Source organism: Castor canadensis, chromosome 12, assembly GCF_047511655.1.
Source record: "Castor canadensis chromosome 12, mCasCan1.hap1v2, whole genome shotgun sequence".
NCBI classification, from domain to species: Eukaryota; Metazoa; Chordata; class Mammalia; order Rodentia; family Castoridae; genus Castor; species Castor canadensis.
In genome coordinates this window covers 120,544,808-120,561,802 of record NC_133397.1, presented here as the reverse complement: position 1 = coordinate 120,561,802, position 16,995 = coordinate 120,544,808, and the positions used below count along the sequence as shown (strand labels likewise).

Sequence of the window (16,995 nt, the reverse complement as noted above, 5' to 3'; positions counted from 1 at the left end):
GCAATGAACCCTGACAGATTTACAACCTTTGCTCCAGAAACAGGTTTTTGTGCCATTCATGATGCATGGAGAAACAAATGTGAAGACATGATAAAATCTCTACAGTTCACTAAATATTTACTTTATGGGGACAGAGCCAAGGTGAAAGACACTGTCATTCGAGCTGGACTTTAAAACTTGCTAGATTTCCATAGGCAGAGATCATGGGGAAATAATTTTAAATGATATTTATACCGTGATTACTTGTAATAGCACAAACTGGAAATGATCTATATGAAAAATAGAAATAATAATTATGCAAATTATAGCATATTCTGTTGTAATGAAACACCAAGTTAATAATTCAAGAAATCATTCACAGATTTAGTGTATTTATTAAAAATTATGAGATAGATAACCATTAATTCCTTTAAGAAGAGTTAATAAAAATATCTCTTGGATGTAGGATTATATAGGGTTTTACTTGCTTTATAATGGAAGCATGCATTTTTAGTTGTATCCTATAATTTAAAACTGTTCAGAAAGAGATATGTGAATGGGCCAGGTGCAGAAGCTCAGCCTATATCCTAGCAACTTGAGAAGCAGAAATCAGCAGGATTGCTGTTTGAAGAAGGCTGGGCAAAAAAAGTTCACAAGACACTATCTCAGTCAGTAAGAACTGGGCATGGTGACACACACTTGTTATCCCAACTATACGGGAAGCACAAATAGGATGATCATGATCCAAGCCAGACTGGGCATAAAAATGAGCCCTTATTCCAAAAATAGCTAACACAAAAAGGGCTGGAGGGATGGGTTAATTGGTAGATTACCTGCCTGGCAAACAAAAAACCCTGAGTTCTAACTCCTGTACCACCAAAAAAATGTGTCGGGAGCCATTATTTCCATAACATTAAAATAACAGTTCTGGATGTAGTGAGAACCAGCATTGGAGAAGAAAAGGCTTGGAAAACTGAAAAACAGGAAATGAGACAAGATGAGGGTGTTAACATCTGGAGTAAAAACAAAGGGGCAAATACATGAAATATTGGGAATCCATTGGGAAGAAACAAAACCAGCAAAAATACTAGACTAGAACTGAATGTGAACAGTAGATAATCAAAGATGCATTCAAGGTATTTATTCTAACAATGCCTCCACAGCTATGTGGACACTAGAAACAGAAGAAAATTAATGAGCGCACATAACGCATTTTCTTATGTGAGTTTTAGATATTGGTAGCATAATTAAGCAAAGTCTAGCTGAATGTTGAAAACATGATTCTGGGTATGGGGCAAGGAAAAATTCTAGGAAAGTGTCTAAGTATCATTGTAGACCCAATTAGACTGGACAGAAAAGACAGAAAAGTTGTAAGTGTAATGACAGTTGCGTTAATGTGTAATTATGTGTGGAAAGTTAATTATGTGGATAAATTACTCCATGTTATTTTTCTCATGTCATGAAGTATGAAACCTATGTGTGCATATGTGTGCCTTCTCAGGATAATGGTTTTAAATGCATGAAATAAAATCTATGAAATGAGAACAGAGATCAACTGTTTTGAAACAAATCTATCAAAATAATTTAAAGATAGTAATATGTATGTTTGCTTATTAATATATTAGGAAACAATATTTAGTGATGGGTCAAATAACTGCCCTAATTCCATTATAATGATAGTTCTAAGCAATATTTTAGGATATCTGAAAAATCTATTATGATGTATGACATCTGTATTTAGATGGTGCCAAAGTCAAATATATTGCTAAGATCACGATGCAGTGTATCTTATATTAATATTTGAATAAAATGCTAAATATTTACTATAAGTTACTTATATGCTTTGTTTCATCATCCAAATTGATGAACTCCCTGCTTGGTGAACCATGGTCAAGAAGTCCTTTATATATATAGCATGCAGAGAGGCAAAAGATTCTCAGCAAGGTCATGTTTCGAAGAACAATTTTTAAGATTATAGACTCTAGTCCAGAAGGTCAAGCAAATCACTATCTGCATAAGCCTGAACAAGTCACTTAATTTCCTTGTGCCTCAGCTGCTCTGTATTTTACTTTTATAGAGTTATTGTGAGGACTGAGTACATTAATGTTTGAAAATAATCAGGAGTATGATCTGGTGCATGTTAAGCACTATATAAAAATACTACATTAAATATACTCAGGCTGAGGACACACTGAATCATGTAGTAAGTTACAGTTTGCTTCTACCTGGAAGATCTTCTAAGATGTGTGTCAGAAAAATACTGACTAAAAATGAAATAGGAAAAAAAATCTCCAAAAGTGCAAGTCAAGATGAAATGAGTCTCAAAAGAACAATAATTTAAAAAGAAGATATATCTGAGTACCACACACTACTTGAAGGTCAAAGACTGGGATTCTGGACAGATAAATGGGTTGGAAATCCTGGTCCGCAGACTGTTGATGGTCTTCTGGATAGTAAGCATCTGATGGATAGAAGCAAAGGCCAAATAGCAAGCCTTTTCCTGAATGACGTGATAACAAACAAATGAAAACCAGGGAAGGAATGTGGATTGCTTACTTCAGATGCCACCCCATGAAAGAAAACAGATTGGAAGTTTATCCAATTTAACAGCAATAGTAGGAGAATAGTCAACAGCACAGAAGCCAACAATGACAGAAAGATGAGAAATGTAACAGAAATTGTTGTAATTGCTAGAATCAAGTTCTGATTAATACAGGAGCAAACATGTAGGACTCATGTAGAAAGTTTCACCTTGGACTTACAAGGAGGTCATACTCTTCCCAAGCTAGAAGCTAAAAGGTGAAACATGAAAATGGCAAGCATTTTAATCAATTTAGAAGGAAGTAATAGAGCCTGTGCTACAGGCATAGCATCCTCCAGAACTATGGCAATAGAGATCTTCACAAACAATTAGGGTTGGGAGAAGGATGGGCACATAGGGTGACTAAGAAGCATTCTGATTAATTGCTATAGGTTAAACAGCAAACATCTAATTAGATATAAATATTAAACAGTACAAAGTACCTAAAGAGACTTCAGTGGGGTTGGACTAAAGAGGATAGTAAGATTTCATCCTAAATGTTATACCCCTAAATATGTTCTTATTGATCAGGCTTCTAGAACACGTTTAATTATCCTTACCATATTCTCTCATTTCACCTTCCATTTGTATAATTATTGTTCTTGTATGTGTAACTTCCTTGCTATAATGTAAGATTCTTAAAGACTCTTTTATGTTAATTTGCATTCACACATTCACAATCTGGCACAGAGAGTGTGTTCAAGAATTTTTTTGTGTTAAATAAATGCCTTTTATTTCCTGAAGGTGTACATATTTGAGTAGAGCCTACTCTAACTCTGTGGATTTAATTCTACTTGAAGAATAGATTTCAACTCTAACGAAGTTGGTTTCATCTTGACCAAATTTATGAGCCTTCTTCTCTCATTCTGTCTTACATATTCACACAAGTCCTATTGGCATCTGTCCTGCTCTTTACATCTGATTTGTTCATGGCTTATAATTATCCCACCAACTTGAACATTGCAACACTTCTTTACTGATTTTTTGCAACGTGCATTGTAATTCTGTTCTTTTATTTATCAATTAATTAGGATATATTCATTATACAGGGGGAGATTCATAGTGAAAATTCCGATTAGACTTAGACTGTACATTGGTTAGATCACCCCCATCCCATCTCCCCCTCAATCCCTTTCCTGCCCCACTTAAAGCAATTGCAAGAGTTTTCTTTGTTCTATTTCATATAAATATATGAAGTCTATAAACCATACACCCTTACCTTAATCTCCTTCACTCAGCCTCCCCCGCTCCCATTACTACCCACACACACATACCCACTATACTTATTTTATAGTCTTATTTTTCATTTGAGTTGTTGTTCAAAGGGGTTTCTCTATGTAATCCCACTGTGGGTATACTTTATTTTGATCCACTGAACCCCTTCTAGTACCTTCCCTTATCCCTTTACTTCCCATCCCCCCTTTTTCAACAGCTTTCAATTTACATCTTTATATCCTCTGCCTTCACAGATGTTATGTTTTACAAAATTACTGATGCTTTATCCTTCTCTTTTCCTTTCCCTCTTTCCCTGAGTTCCATAGACTAGTGCCACTATTACAAACATGTTCTACATATGAGTTTGTATATGATCATGCTTGTTTGTGTGTGTATGTTTATCTTTTGGATCTATTTTCCACATATGAGAGAAAATGTGGGGCTTTTGTGTTTCAGATCCTGGCTAACTTCACGTAAAATAATGTCCTCCAATTGCATCCATTTACCTTCAACCCACAAGTCATTATTTCTATGGCTGAGTAACACTCCATTGTGTATATATACCACAATTTCTTGATCTAGTCATCAGTTGTAGGGCATCTGGGCTGTTTCCATAGCTTGGTATTGTGAATAGTGCTGTGATGAACATTGGTGTACAGGTGTCTCTATTGTATCTTGTCTTACATTCCTTTGGGTAAATGCCCAGGAACAGTATCACTGGATCATAGGGCAGTTCTAGCTCATGTTTTTTAAGGAATCTCCATACTGCTTTCCATAGTGTTTGTACTAATTTGCATTCCCACCAGCAGTTTATAAGGGTTCCTGTTTCCCCGCATCCTCACCAACATTTGCTGTTATAATTGCCCTTAAACATGGCCATTCTAACTGGGGTGAAATGAAATCTGTGTATAGTCTTGATCTGCATCTCTTTTATAACCAGAGAAGTGGAACATTTCTTCATGTATTTACTGGAAATTTGCACCTCTTCCTTTGAGAATTCTCTGTTTAATTGATGTGCCCATTTCTTCATTGGGATATTGATTCTTTGGGGGTTGAGTTTTTTGAGTTTCCTGTAGATTCTGGATATTAGTCCCTTATTGGATGAATGGTGGCAAAGATTTTCTCCTAATCTGTGGGCTGTCTCTTGTATCTAGTGACTGTTTGTCTTGCTGTGTAGAAGCTCTTTAGTTTGATTCAAGAATGGACAACTCCAGTGCAGAAGAAAGTCTAGAAAATGAAAGGGTGGAAGAGATATCTTTATAAAATTTGATAAAAAGTCAAAAGATGTTGACAAAAATGATCTGTAATGACAGATATATAAGGAGGACCAATTTTACTTCCTTAGAACATTTATTGAACAGCCCTATAATCCAAACCAAATTTCAGTTTAATGTAGAAACTTCAGATTTGATCTGTTTTACACTAAAAAATTTCAGTCCAATGTGTATTTATTGAACATAAATTAAAATTACATTTGCTATTTTTACATGATTAAAAAGTCTACATTTGTGTTTCTTATTCTTGATTATAATCGAGATCATTTATGGTGAAAACCAAAACTCTCAATTTGATTATGTGTATAAAAATCTAAGCAGACTATCTCTTCTAGATCAGAGTACATTCAGTGATTTATTCTATTTAGTAAGCTCCTATCTAGCACTTGCTATGTGCAGGTACTCTTCCTAGTAGTTTACCCATGTTAACTTATTAAATCTATGACTTAGTGTTTGAATTTATTTGTTCTATTAATTTATATGGGCATCCTAAATAATAACTTTCCTAAAACATTCCTGTGAAATATTGAAATATTGATTTAAGCCAAATATACTAAGGATAAATACATTTAAGTAGTGATCAAATATATATATCTACCATGGTAGATATATTGATATATATCTATAGCAAGTCTCTAAACCTCTCTTGGCACGTATAGATAGATGGAACACAAATGAATAGATTCTCTCCTTCACTTATCCATCCATGCTGATATACCTTCTGTTGGCTATGTAAATGCAATGTGTTCCATAATTAAAAGAAAAAATGGACATTGCATCCTTATTTAAGAAGTTCATAAATGAGGAAAGTATGTTGGAACAAATAATTCAGATGATACAAGAAAGCACATAATAGCACACAGTAGATGGAAGCTGGAAAAAAAAACAAAATAAAATTCTATAAAATCAAACCCCAGAGTAGATTGTATAAGAATATATGGAGAAGGGAACATTTAAGCTGAATATGTGGCCTTTGGTGACTGCAAGTCTTTACTATCATACAAGCCAAGAGGGTATAGAAATATGGATGGAATTCAGCTGGATCAAGTTTTCCCTGGACTAAATTGATGTATTAACAATTATTAAGGGAAAATCATTTGCTAAACCACCAAGAAAATGCAGCCTCTCTAGTAAAAGGAAACTTTGTCTACTGGTTTCCAGTGGCAAAATAGTCTACCAGGGCTACATTTTTTTTGTTTGTTTTACTGTTTCTGAACTTTGATTGCTGTAAGAACTAGAAATATCTTTCATCTCCAGCTGGCAATAGAGTTATACCCCATTTTCCAAGTTGGACTGCTATAATCCTCCTTAATGAGTCTACCATAGCTCACTCTCCAGAGCCTCCAATTGAATCAGAAAATAATCCTTACCCAAAGCAGCAGCAGAACACCATGGTCTCTTCATCTTGATGCAATACTTTTTTCAATAGTGGTTATTTGACTTTTGTTCCAAGTAAAATGTGTTTTGAAGGATTAAATAAATGATGAGCTTTGAAAATCCATGAACCTTGTTTTCTTCTCTCTATTTAATCAAAATAAAAACATTAACTCTATTCCCAGAGGGAAAATTTATTAAAGATCTCACAATATTGGCCTGGTAAAATAGAGAAATAGCAATCATATTTTTACAGGTGACATTCTTGAGTGTCTTCTCAGATATACATCAATATTTGTTGGTCTCTATTATGAAAACTACTGATAAATGAATTATTGAATGAAGAACTAGTAAGTAATTAGCTGGATTGCAAATTCTGAAATGTAACATCTGCTGCTCATTTAACAATAACATATGAGTGAAAAGTTTCTTCTCTGTTTTGGGAATGTTGTTAGTCTTGCATTCTACACAAGCAAGTCTGGAATTAACAACATTCCTAAGTAGACTGAAAATGTCATCTAAATAAAAATCTCATGAAAATCTAACTAAAATGGATAACCAGAAGCTCCTTTTTAGAAACAATAAGACATTATTTTGATTGTTTGCATTTGCCATAATTGAATTAAAACTTCCAACTAGTTAATGACAGTAAAAGAGATGAATTCACATATTCATTGTGTATAATAGTATTCATTATATTTTTTTTGTTAGTCATTCAATATAAGTGCCATTTGGAGCACGTGTAGCAGCTAAAGGATGCTGAAAGACAAGGTCAGACATAGCAGAGAGAAGCTGGCCACTGATGTGGATGTAGATTTCTGTCTCAGAGCAGTACTGTGTGTGACATCACATTTTTCAAGGACTTTCTATTCATTTTTTCCCATATTCAGATCAGAACTATGTAGAAACTGGATATTTGTGGTGTTTTCAAGCAATAAAGAAGCAAGTTATGAAGGGAGTATTTTTATAATTTTTACCTTAGACCAATTATAGAAAATAAAATACTTTATGCTCACCTCAGTAATATTACATCTCCAACTATCTGACTGATTAAACTAAGCACGGCAAAGCTCAAATTATTTACTAAAACAAAACAAAACAAAGTGCCCCGATGCAGCCTGAATTTCACAGGAGATTTATAAGATTTTATTTTTTAATAAAAATAATGAAATAAAAAATAAAAATGAAATGATATCAATTAAATGTATTGATATTTTTAATAGTTTTAGTACTAACTCAAATCTAATGAGTGATAAACTGGCAAGGTAACTTTCAATGACAGAAAATTAGTTTCAGTTCACAACCTTCAAAAGCTATTCATATAGGTATATTATATTAGCTGTAGTCAAATTGACAGCTCTTGAATATTTTAAATAAATACTTAAAACATTTTCCATTTTTTTCTTAGGAGTCATGGAAATACCCTCTTTTTCTTAAGATAGGGTCTCAGGAACCATTTGTCAGGGGTTGGTTTCGAACCGCGATCCTCCTGGCCACTGGTGCCTGCCTTTTCTCTGGAGAACTTTTGCGGGAGGGTCGCACTGAGTCTTCAGCTCAGGGCCTCATGCTTGCTAGGCAGGCACCCTTACTACTTGAGCCATTCCACTATTCCACCAGCCCCAGAAATATCCTTTTAACAAAAATAGTTCTCCTGGTTGGTTTTATTTGGAATGTGTTAAATTTGACCAGTTCATTTTTTTTTTTCAGATTTATTATCACTAACTACATAGTAGCCAGCAATACTGAACCTTCCTACCACATGAACCTTTCAAGGTTACATAGTTACACATCAATCAAATGTGTTAGATCCCATTCTCATGCCTAGTGGCTAAAAATGGTGAATAAGAGACTTTAAGAAAATAGGAAGGAAGGAATGGAGGGAAGGAAGGAGTGGTAGGAAAGGAAAGAAGGAAAGAAATTCAGGAATGTGCCAAAGTGTTACAAATTCTTTTGGAGCAAGAGTCAAATTAATCCATATGTCGAAAGGCCAAGTAGTTATTTGTCAGGGCCCACATATGTGGTAAAGGAGTAAACCTGGGTAGAACTGAGATTCAGGAGGGATATCACATTTTTATTAAATATTTAAAATATTTTGATGACTGGCAAAGGAGTTCCCTTTTGTCTGGTAATACTGTTACCTTGGTGGTAGCAGATCACCTACCTTTAGAAAAGCTGCAGGCTCCACAAATCAGAGACTTCTGTTAGTCTTTATTTTGAACCACGGATGTCTCTGTCGCTCTGTCTGTCTGCCTTTCTAGTGGCTGCAGTAGGAATTTCTGCAAGACCAAGTTTGCATGCAGAAGGTTTTGTGATTTGTTGTTAGCTGCAAGTTCACATTCCTTGGATCTTTGTGGGAATTCTTTGAGGCCTGGGTAAAGGATGTGTTCCTTTGAGAAGTTACAACACAGACTGTTTCCACAGGCACAACCTTGGTCATAATAATGTGGGAACTGCCAGAAAACCAGTTTGACTAATCTGTTAAATAGGGCCTTAAATAGGCTTGCATTTAAAGAGCCATTAGCATGTTTTTCTGGCATTCTTCCTGCTAGTCAGTGGTCCTTATTAAAGGTCTAGGCTTACACTTGTTTAACAGTGTTCAGAGGTGGGAATGAAAAATATTAGGCACGAGGGAACTATAGATGCTAATATTCATTCTATGATTTTTCACTGGCATTTGTTCTAGTTGAGCTTTTTCTACATCTGTTACACTTACAGGACATTTTTTCTTCAGAGTGACTTTTCAAGTTGAGTCAGCTAAATTCTAATTGATGGTATTTCCACATTGGTTATGTATCAGAAGGCATAAATGTCCTCTTTTGAGAAACACATTCTTTGGTCTTTAACCTTTTGGTAAGAACTTATTTTGGGTAATTGTTCGTGAATGGATTTGCTAGATCTGGTGTCTTATTGCAAAATTTTACCAAAAATGGTTGCATCAACTTGCATTCTGAGCAGTGTAGGGCGGCCAACTAATGCCACATCTTTATCAAAATTTAGTCTTCTCAAGCTTTTTCATATTAGCCATTCTGCGAGAATGTAGAGTCATCTTATTGTTATTTTAACTGTCATTTCCTTGATAAACTTAGGAGTTTGAGCATTCTTATGTTTATTACCTTTTTGAAAAATCCCATTAGTGAAAGACTTATTCATTTGTTTACCCATTTTTAATTGAGCTATCTGTAGTTTTTAAGGAGCTCATTAAGTATTGGATACAAATTTTACTGCAGAAAACTATATTGTAGCTCAATACTGATTAATAGTTTTTCTAATTTCATTTTAGTAAACTGCTTTACTTTCTCTTAAGATTAGAGTTTTTTGTGCTTTTATTTAAAAATATTTTGTTATTTCTAAAGTCCTGAAGGCATTCATTCACTATCAACAAAATGGATTTTATGTAGAGTATACAGGAGAGGTAAAGATTCATTTTATTCCATATATATATATGTATATAGAATACATATACATATAGAATATACTATTTATATAGTGTATTTATAGATTATTTTACTCAAAGTAATGTGACTACTTTTCTATTTCTCCTTTTATTTCTCTATTTTCTTTATGTATACTGAAGCCACAATTAAGTAGAAGCACATTTAGATTGATATATAATAGAAAATGGATCTTTTCATCACTACGAATTGCTATATTATTGTTAATAATTATATTGAGTTTTCTACGGAATGATAGCAATTTTTTTTGGTAAATGTGCATGGAATATCTCTTTCTATCCTTTTATTTTCAGTATTTTAAAATACAATACTACCTGTTTTGTGAGCCCTGTTTGGGGAGTATTAGGTATTCAGGACTACTTTTACCTTCTTGTTTTCTAAGATGAGTTTCTACTTTAAAATAGAATATCTTACTAGTAATACTTTTGGACAATTAAAAATACTAAAATTTTCTATTAAGAATGGTGATCCTAATAGAAGCAATGACATCGTTATAGATAGTAATTGCCTTGTCATATTTGTCTAAGGGTTTTGAGTGACTCTTAGATGGAAAATTAGCATCAGAGCTTTACTACATGCACTACGTTCACAGCTAAGCAATTGTTTTCCTCACAGCAGACTATCTGCCATTCAATAAAACTTTCATGGCCATTCACAAATAATCACTTCCTGGTCATGAATTAGAAATTAATTAACTGAGCAGCACTGTTGAGACTGAGGGAGTAAAGAACTATGCAGGTAAGGCTGAAAAATAATATTGTGACTAAATTCTGCAGCTAAAGACAAAGGAACTATATAAAACATGACAAAGCAATGTCACATGCTTTTGCATTTATAGAATGTAAAATATACTGACTATGTTTTGCAGAGTAGAAAAAAGACATGGCTTAGTTTTAGGGTCTGAGAAATAAATGACAATTCTGGGGAAAAAAAAAGAAATTCCCTTGTAAAACACAATTGTCTATCAAATTATGAAGCTAGGTGTCTTGTGGTGTCTTGTAGATTTGGCAAGATTATCAGTGATAACCTTTGTTACTGTAGAGGAATGTGAAGATGAGAAGAGTGTATGAGAGAAAAGGAAGTGGAAATAAAGAGGTGAATCAAGAAGTTCCAAGAAGACTGACTATGAGATGAAGAAGAAAGGTGGTGTACAAACTAGAAGGTGGCAAAGGATTAAGTGAAAGCTACTACTTCCTCATTTTTAATTAGGTGGGCTCAAATGTACGTGTATGTACATATAAATTTTATATATGATATGACAATTACATCTAAATAAAATATACAAATACGTAATGAGGAGAATAAATCAGAGTGGTTAAGATAGGAAAAAGCAATTTATCAAGTCAAATTACTGGTGGCTCAGAGTATAGAAAGGATTGAGACACAGCTTTATAGAGAGGGGAGGCAAATACGTAAAGGTGGATATGCAGACATTTTAAGCAGGAGTAGGTAAGAGGAAAACAGAAGGTAAGTGCAGTGGTTTGATTGTATCCCTCCCAAATTCAGGTGTTGCCAATGTCATAGATTAAGAGTTGGGCCTTTAAGAGGTGATTAGGCCATGAGAGCTCCTACGTCATAAGTAGGTATAGGGAGACTTTGGAAAGGAGCTTTAAAAAAGTAAATCATTTCTTCTGCCTTGGGAGGACTCGAATTTTCTTCCCCTCTAAAGCACAGTGTTAAAGGTACCCTCTTGGAAGCCATCAGAGACCAGACCTTCACCACACAATAACCTGCCAAAGTCTTCCTCTTGATTTCCAAGCCTCCAGAACTGTTTTTTATAAATCACCCAGTCCTAGGCATTCTGCTGCAGTAGCATGGCTGATCAAGACAAAAAGAAAACCGTGTCCAGATAGCTTCAGTTTTCTTGTTAAGTAAAGAAAAATGCCATGCCCTGAAAGCAAAGAAGAACATAGAAATAGATACCCTGAGAATGGTGACAAAGGGTTGAAGTGCTGTCTGAGAAAAAGAAAAGTATAAGTTGAAAGAGGATGAAGGCAAGAATTTCTCTGCAATCAGCGGTTCAAGTGACATTGAAATCTAAAATTCCAGAGAAAGCTATTTTTCCCCTCAAACATAGAATATGCAAGACTTCCCAAAGAGAAGTATAATGAAATGTAAAACAGGTCATATTAGGAGGAAGTTACCAGTGGGAGAAAAAGTGTAAATGAAGAGGGAAAAGGGAGCTGAATTTGCTTGATATACTTTCTATATCTCTATAAATGTGGAATCTGTCAAAGTCATTTTAAGAAGGGGAAGGGGAAAGAGGAAAAGTCATGGAAAGTTATGAAAAAAATGAACTAAACTAGGGATGTCACAATTAAACTCCCTGAACAACTTTACATACTAATAAAAATGTTAAGTATATCTATGTATCCATAAAGAACTAAGGCTCAAAGACATCAGGAAGAAAGAACTGCTGTCCTCTACATATGTAAATATTTATTAAACACACAGAATTTGTTCAACAGTGAATAAGCAATATTGGAATATAAAAGGAAATTAAAATAGTGAATAAACCACTTTAGGCTCATTGCAGTCTGGGTGAGGTAGAAGTTGTGGGTCTATCAGTATCTCACAGTAGCTATCAGATTCTTGATTTCAGAACTTCTTAAACTTTGAAGAACGTACAGTACAGAACATACAGATTCAAACCAGTCAGAGACAGGACCCAAGATTCTGCATTTTAAAGAAATTCCCAGATGCTGCTAATGGTCTGTGAGGTACTTGGTTTTAGAACTGTATGATACAGAAGAATATCTTGTGAAAAATAATACATCTTGTTAAACAAGTGCTTTTGCTGCTCACTAATTGGTGTGATTTTTTTAAACCTAAACTTCTTTCAGTTGTTAATGACTTGTTTTTCCTATAGAGATTTGTTACAAGGTTGGCACTCACAAGGTGGCCTATATGTTGTTGATAAACACTGGAGGATGGAGTGGTTTTGTTTTTTTTTAAGTACTTCCAGCACAGATGATAGCTTCTGCCTCTCTCCACCTCTTTCTTATATTCAAGATACTAAATGCACCTACAAGAACTAAGGCTCGGAGACAAAGTTCTATATATTTTATGTTATACATTTTAGGTCAAAGGGAAAAGTTCTGATGGAATTGATGGGGTGCTTCAGTTATATGCAACTTTCAAAAAGATGTAATTTCAGATTTCAGAGATTTAGAAGTGAGATAATCTGTAACTTGCATAGTGCTCTTACTTTTATTCAGACATTATATTTCCTATTCATTTGGGGCTTATAAGCATTAATATTTAAGTATAAATGTCCAATAAAACAAAGAGATAGTGGAAATCGATTAAAATTTTCTATACTTCTGGATGAAAGCAATCCACAGAATTTGTTACAAAATAAATGGAAATTTCATCAGGTCTCAGAATGGTCAATAAACATGTAGTATCATAAAAACATAAAGGAGAACCAATTCATTGATGCATCAATTTGTTCTAATAATTTTTAAAATATAAAAGGAGGTAGCAATCATTTAGGATATAGAAAATTAGTTTTGAAATCACTTATCTACAGGGTTGCTTTTGACTTATGTAACAGTGGCATAAACATATGGTCATATCAAATAAGTAGTAAAAATGCCTCTCATTGTGTATCAAGAACATGGTTTTGATAATATTTAGATGATTCTCTCAATAAAATTTAGTAGATACTTAGATTTTCATGTTACAGTTAAAGCCTAAGCCAGAGTATAGCAATTTCAGAACGCAAGCCAGGCTTTTCTTAACATAAAATTGAAAAGTGTTTTACTTTACCATACCCTCCCAATTCAGAAGAGATTATTATGCAATCAGGCATGTAAATTCTGATTCCTAGAGAAACCATAAAAGCGACTTGAAACGCTTCTCTGTTTTTGATACAATGAACTAGCATTTCCCTATTAATTCATTGCCATTAGTCACCACCAGAACATACCAATTCTTCTGTATCTCTAACCCAAACCATAATATTTAAACTATCAGGGTTATGTTTTAAATTTTCAATCGATGTGGTCATTGTGAGGTGGTTAACCAAAAATACGATCCTAGTCATTGATGGCTCGATACTCTGATGACAGGGTAAAAACTCTGCCACGAAACTGCAGCTGGGGCAAGGGAACACAGGATGTGATGCATACGCACACGAAATGCTGTCAGCTAGACTTTAAATCTTGGATGATGGAACATCCAGGAATTTATTTATAAGTGTCTGTTGTCATCAAGCTATCCATAGAAATTACACTCTACACTTAGAATAGTAAATCTCACTCACAGATTTTTTTCTTTAACTTGGCTTTACAAAGTAAAGAATACCTATTTTTGGAAAGGCTTTTTATCGTATTTTATACAAATTAGAAAAATGTTTCCCATGGAACTATTTTTAACCATTTGTTCATAGATTAGGTCCTATATGGTTTTTCTCTAAGTTTATCTTATGTATTTTTCATTCGCATAGAATTTTAGTAACAACCACTTACAGAAGCAAAATCACTAATATTTTAATTAAAATCATTATTTTCTTATTTTGCAAAATGATACTTACCAAACCATGACTTTTATCTTCCTTTTCAAAGCAATGTACAATATGTATGTATTTTCTTACTTTAATAATTTTAAATACCATTTATTCCCTAGTTCAATCTGGGTGCAACCTTGGGTTGTTGAAATGTTATAGTTCATCATAGTTCTTTTACTAATTTAGCTTTTTGATTACTGAACCTATTTTCAAAGCTTGCCTACCTATCAGATAGTGCTATCTATAAATTATTTGTAATTGTTGAACAAAGTCAGATCTTATTGATGAAGAATAGTAACCACTCAGTTACATGTCTGAGTTTTGGATATTCATGCTAGTGTTGTGAAATTAAGAGATAGTCCAAGTTATTACAATTGTGAAGACTTTTGAGACAAGCAGAGAAGAAGACTGACCTCAAGTCAAACACAAGCCTGTAACTTCAGAGCCCAGGAGGCATAGTCTACAAAAACAAAAATTAAACAAATTATGAAAAAATCAAGTAAACAACAAACATCTAAATAAAGACTCTATTCCCAACCAAGTAATAAGAACTTATGAACAGATTAGCATCTACAATAATAGGCACAGAATTTTGGGATGAAATAATTTAAGAGACTATCTGTAGGATTGGGGCCTTCTGAGATAGGCTCTACTTCTCAGGCCTACTTTACTGGAAAACCACTGAGAGAAAACCCTTAAGTGGAAACCAGAGGCATCAACCTCAGATAGCAGATGACCATATTTTTGACATACCTGTTAAAACAAAAAAAGAGTTGTAATTAAAGACAGGACTAGATTTGCACACCTCTCCATCTCCAGACTTAGTACAAGCCTCGACAACAATACTGCAGCTGGGCTTTCTGCAACAAGGGTTGTGCATAGACTCACAGGCCATCATGCAATGCTTCAGTGACCTGCCTTCTTTCAGCTACACATCTCCCACCTAGGCTGGCAGGAGGTAATTTCTCTTGCACGGCTAACTGCTGGCAAATGGAAAAGTAAAAGATGAGTAAAAATATATTAATATGAAATCACTTTAAGCATGACACCATCTGCTTTGTTGTTCTTAATTTGATATAAGAATTCAATTAATAAACACTGAATTCATGTTGCTAATCTTCTGTTGAATTTGCCTTACTTTAGGCCTGATTTGTTAAAAGCTTTATTAAAATACATTTCACACAGTATACAATCCACCCAATTCAAATGTTTTAGTGTATCCTTCCTCAGAGTTGTAGGAATCATCACATTCGAGCGTTAACATATTTTCATCACCTTCCAAAGAAACCTTATAACCATTGGCAGACTTTGCCTTTCCCTCTTTCATCCTCCTTTGTTTTCTTAGGTTTGTCAGTTCTGGACATTTCTTTAACTTAGCATATGTTTTTTAGGACCATCATATTGTGCCATGAATCAGTACTTCATTCCTGTTTGAAACTATCTGCTTCAAAATATTTATTAACTTAAAATGAGACTTGTCTCAGCGTATGGCCTTTTTAGACTTTCTCATGCATCATAGAAATTTTCAGCTCCAATTGAGCATAAAGCTTTGAATGAGATAGTTTAGTTTTGGAGCTCAGAACACTTGGAGAGCATTCAGTCAATGTAAAGATAAGAAGAAAACGAAAAAGTATGTGGTTTGCTGAAGGCCTCATAACAGAGACAGGACTAGAAAAAAAATCTAACACTCCTGGCTTGATTCTTTATCATACCTTTTACTTGAGTGGATTTTAATAATCTTATCTATCATTAGGTCTTGCAACTTCTTTAAATGAAGGAAAATCATTTTGATTCCTTTCCATTTATGGATTGTTTTGTTTTCCTGTAAGAACAGATTTTTATTTCTCTTCTGTAATATGAGGAAAGAAACTGTATAAATCAAGCTAATAAGATTTTCACCAATATAATTTCCAATTTTATATCATTCTTATAAAATGTATAAAAAATCACTCATTCATTAAACTGTGCACCCCATAAATTTCACTAGCACCTTCCTGGTTTCTCAATTCAATGGACCACTTATTGTATGCATTTTTAGAAAGGAAATAGCCAGTATAATGATTTCTGTGTTGATTCACCCATCTGGATTACCTGAAATCATATAGAATGTAGCTTTTAAAAAATGATAATGAGCAGTGTTCGAAGTTGTGGTAATTTTAGAAAACAAGACTAAATTTCAGTGTCTTCAGAAGCTTCAATTGTGTTCTTTAGCTTCCAGATGAAACAGTGATAGTAAAGTACACGTCATCTCACGAGCACTCACCATGACTTTTTTGAAGCAGTCACCCACCATTCATGTCCACATTCCTACAGAAATCTGTTTCAACACATATACATCAAATGGTTCAGAAGTTTCTAAAAATTTCTTTAAGTTTTCTTGAGTTTTATTTAACCCATATCCCAAAGATTTCTTTTTATCATATTATTGTGGCACTAGGGGTGCATTGTGACATTTACAATATTTTCTTACAATATATCATAATTGAATTCATCCCCTCCATCATTCTTCTTATGGTCCTCATATTTATTTCATGTTTTATTTCCTTTATAGTTTTCTGGGTTGCAGCATTTTACTTTAATTTCTTCCACTGGAATTCTCTCCTTTCCTGC

At 34.0% G+C, this 16,995-nt stretch overlaps 1 long non-coding RNA gene across 1 annotated transcript; it reads right to left on the bottom strand.

Annotated features, from left to right (window-relative positions):
- Positions 1–2,933: 2,933 nt before the first annotated feature.
- On the bottom strand, positions 2,934–8,836 carry LOC141415093 (uncharacterized). Its single transcript, XR_012440118.1, has 3 exons — positions 8,585–8,836; positions 6,420–6,570; positions 2,934–5,002 (listed from the first exon to the last, which is right to left on the bottom strand). It is a non-coding gene; the product is annotated as an uncharacterized lncRNA (long non-coding RNA).
- Between the last annotated feature and the right edge of the window lie 8,159 nt (positions 8,837–16,995).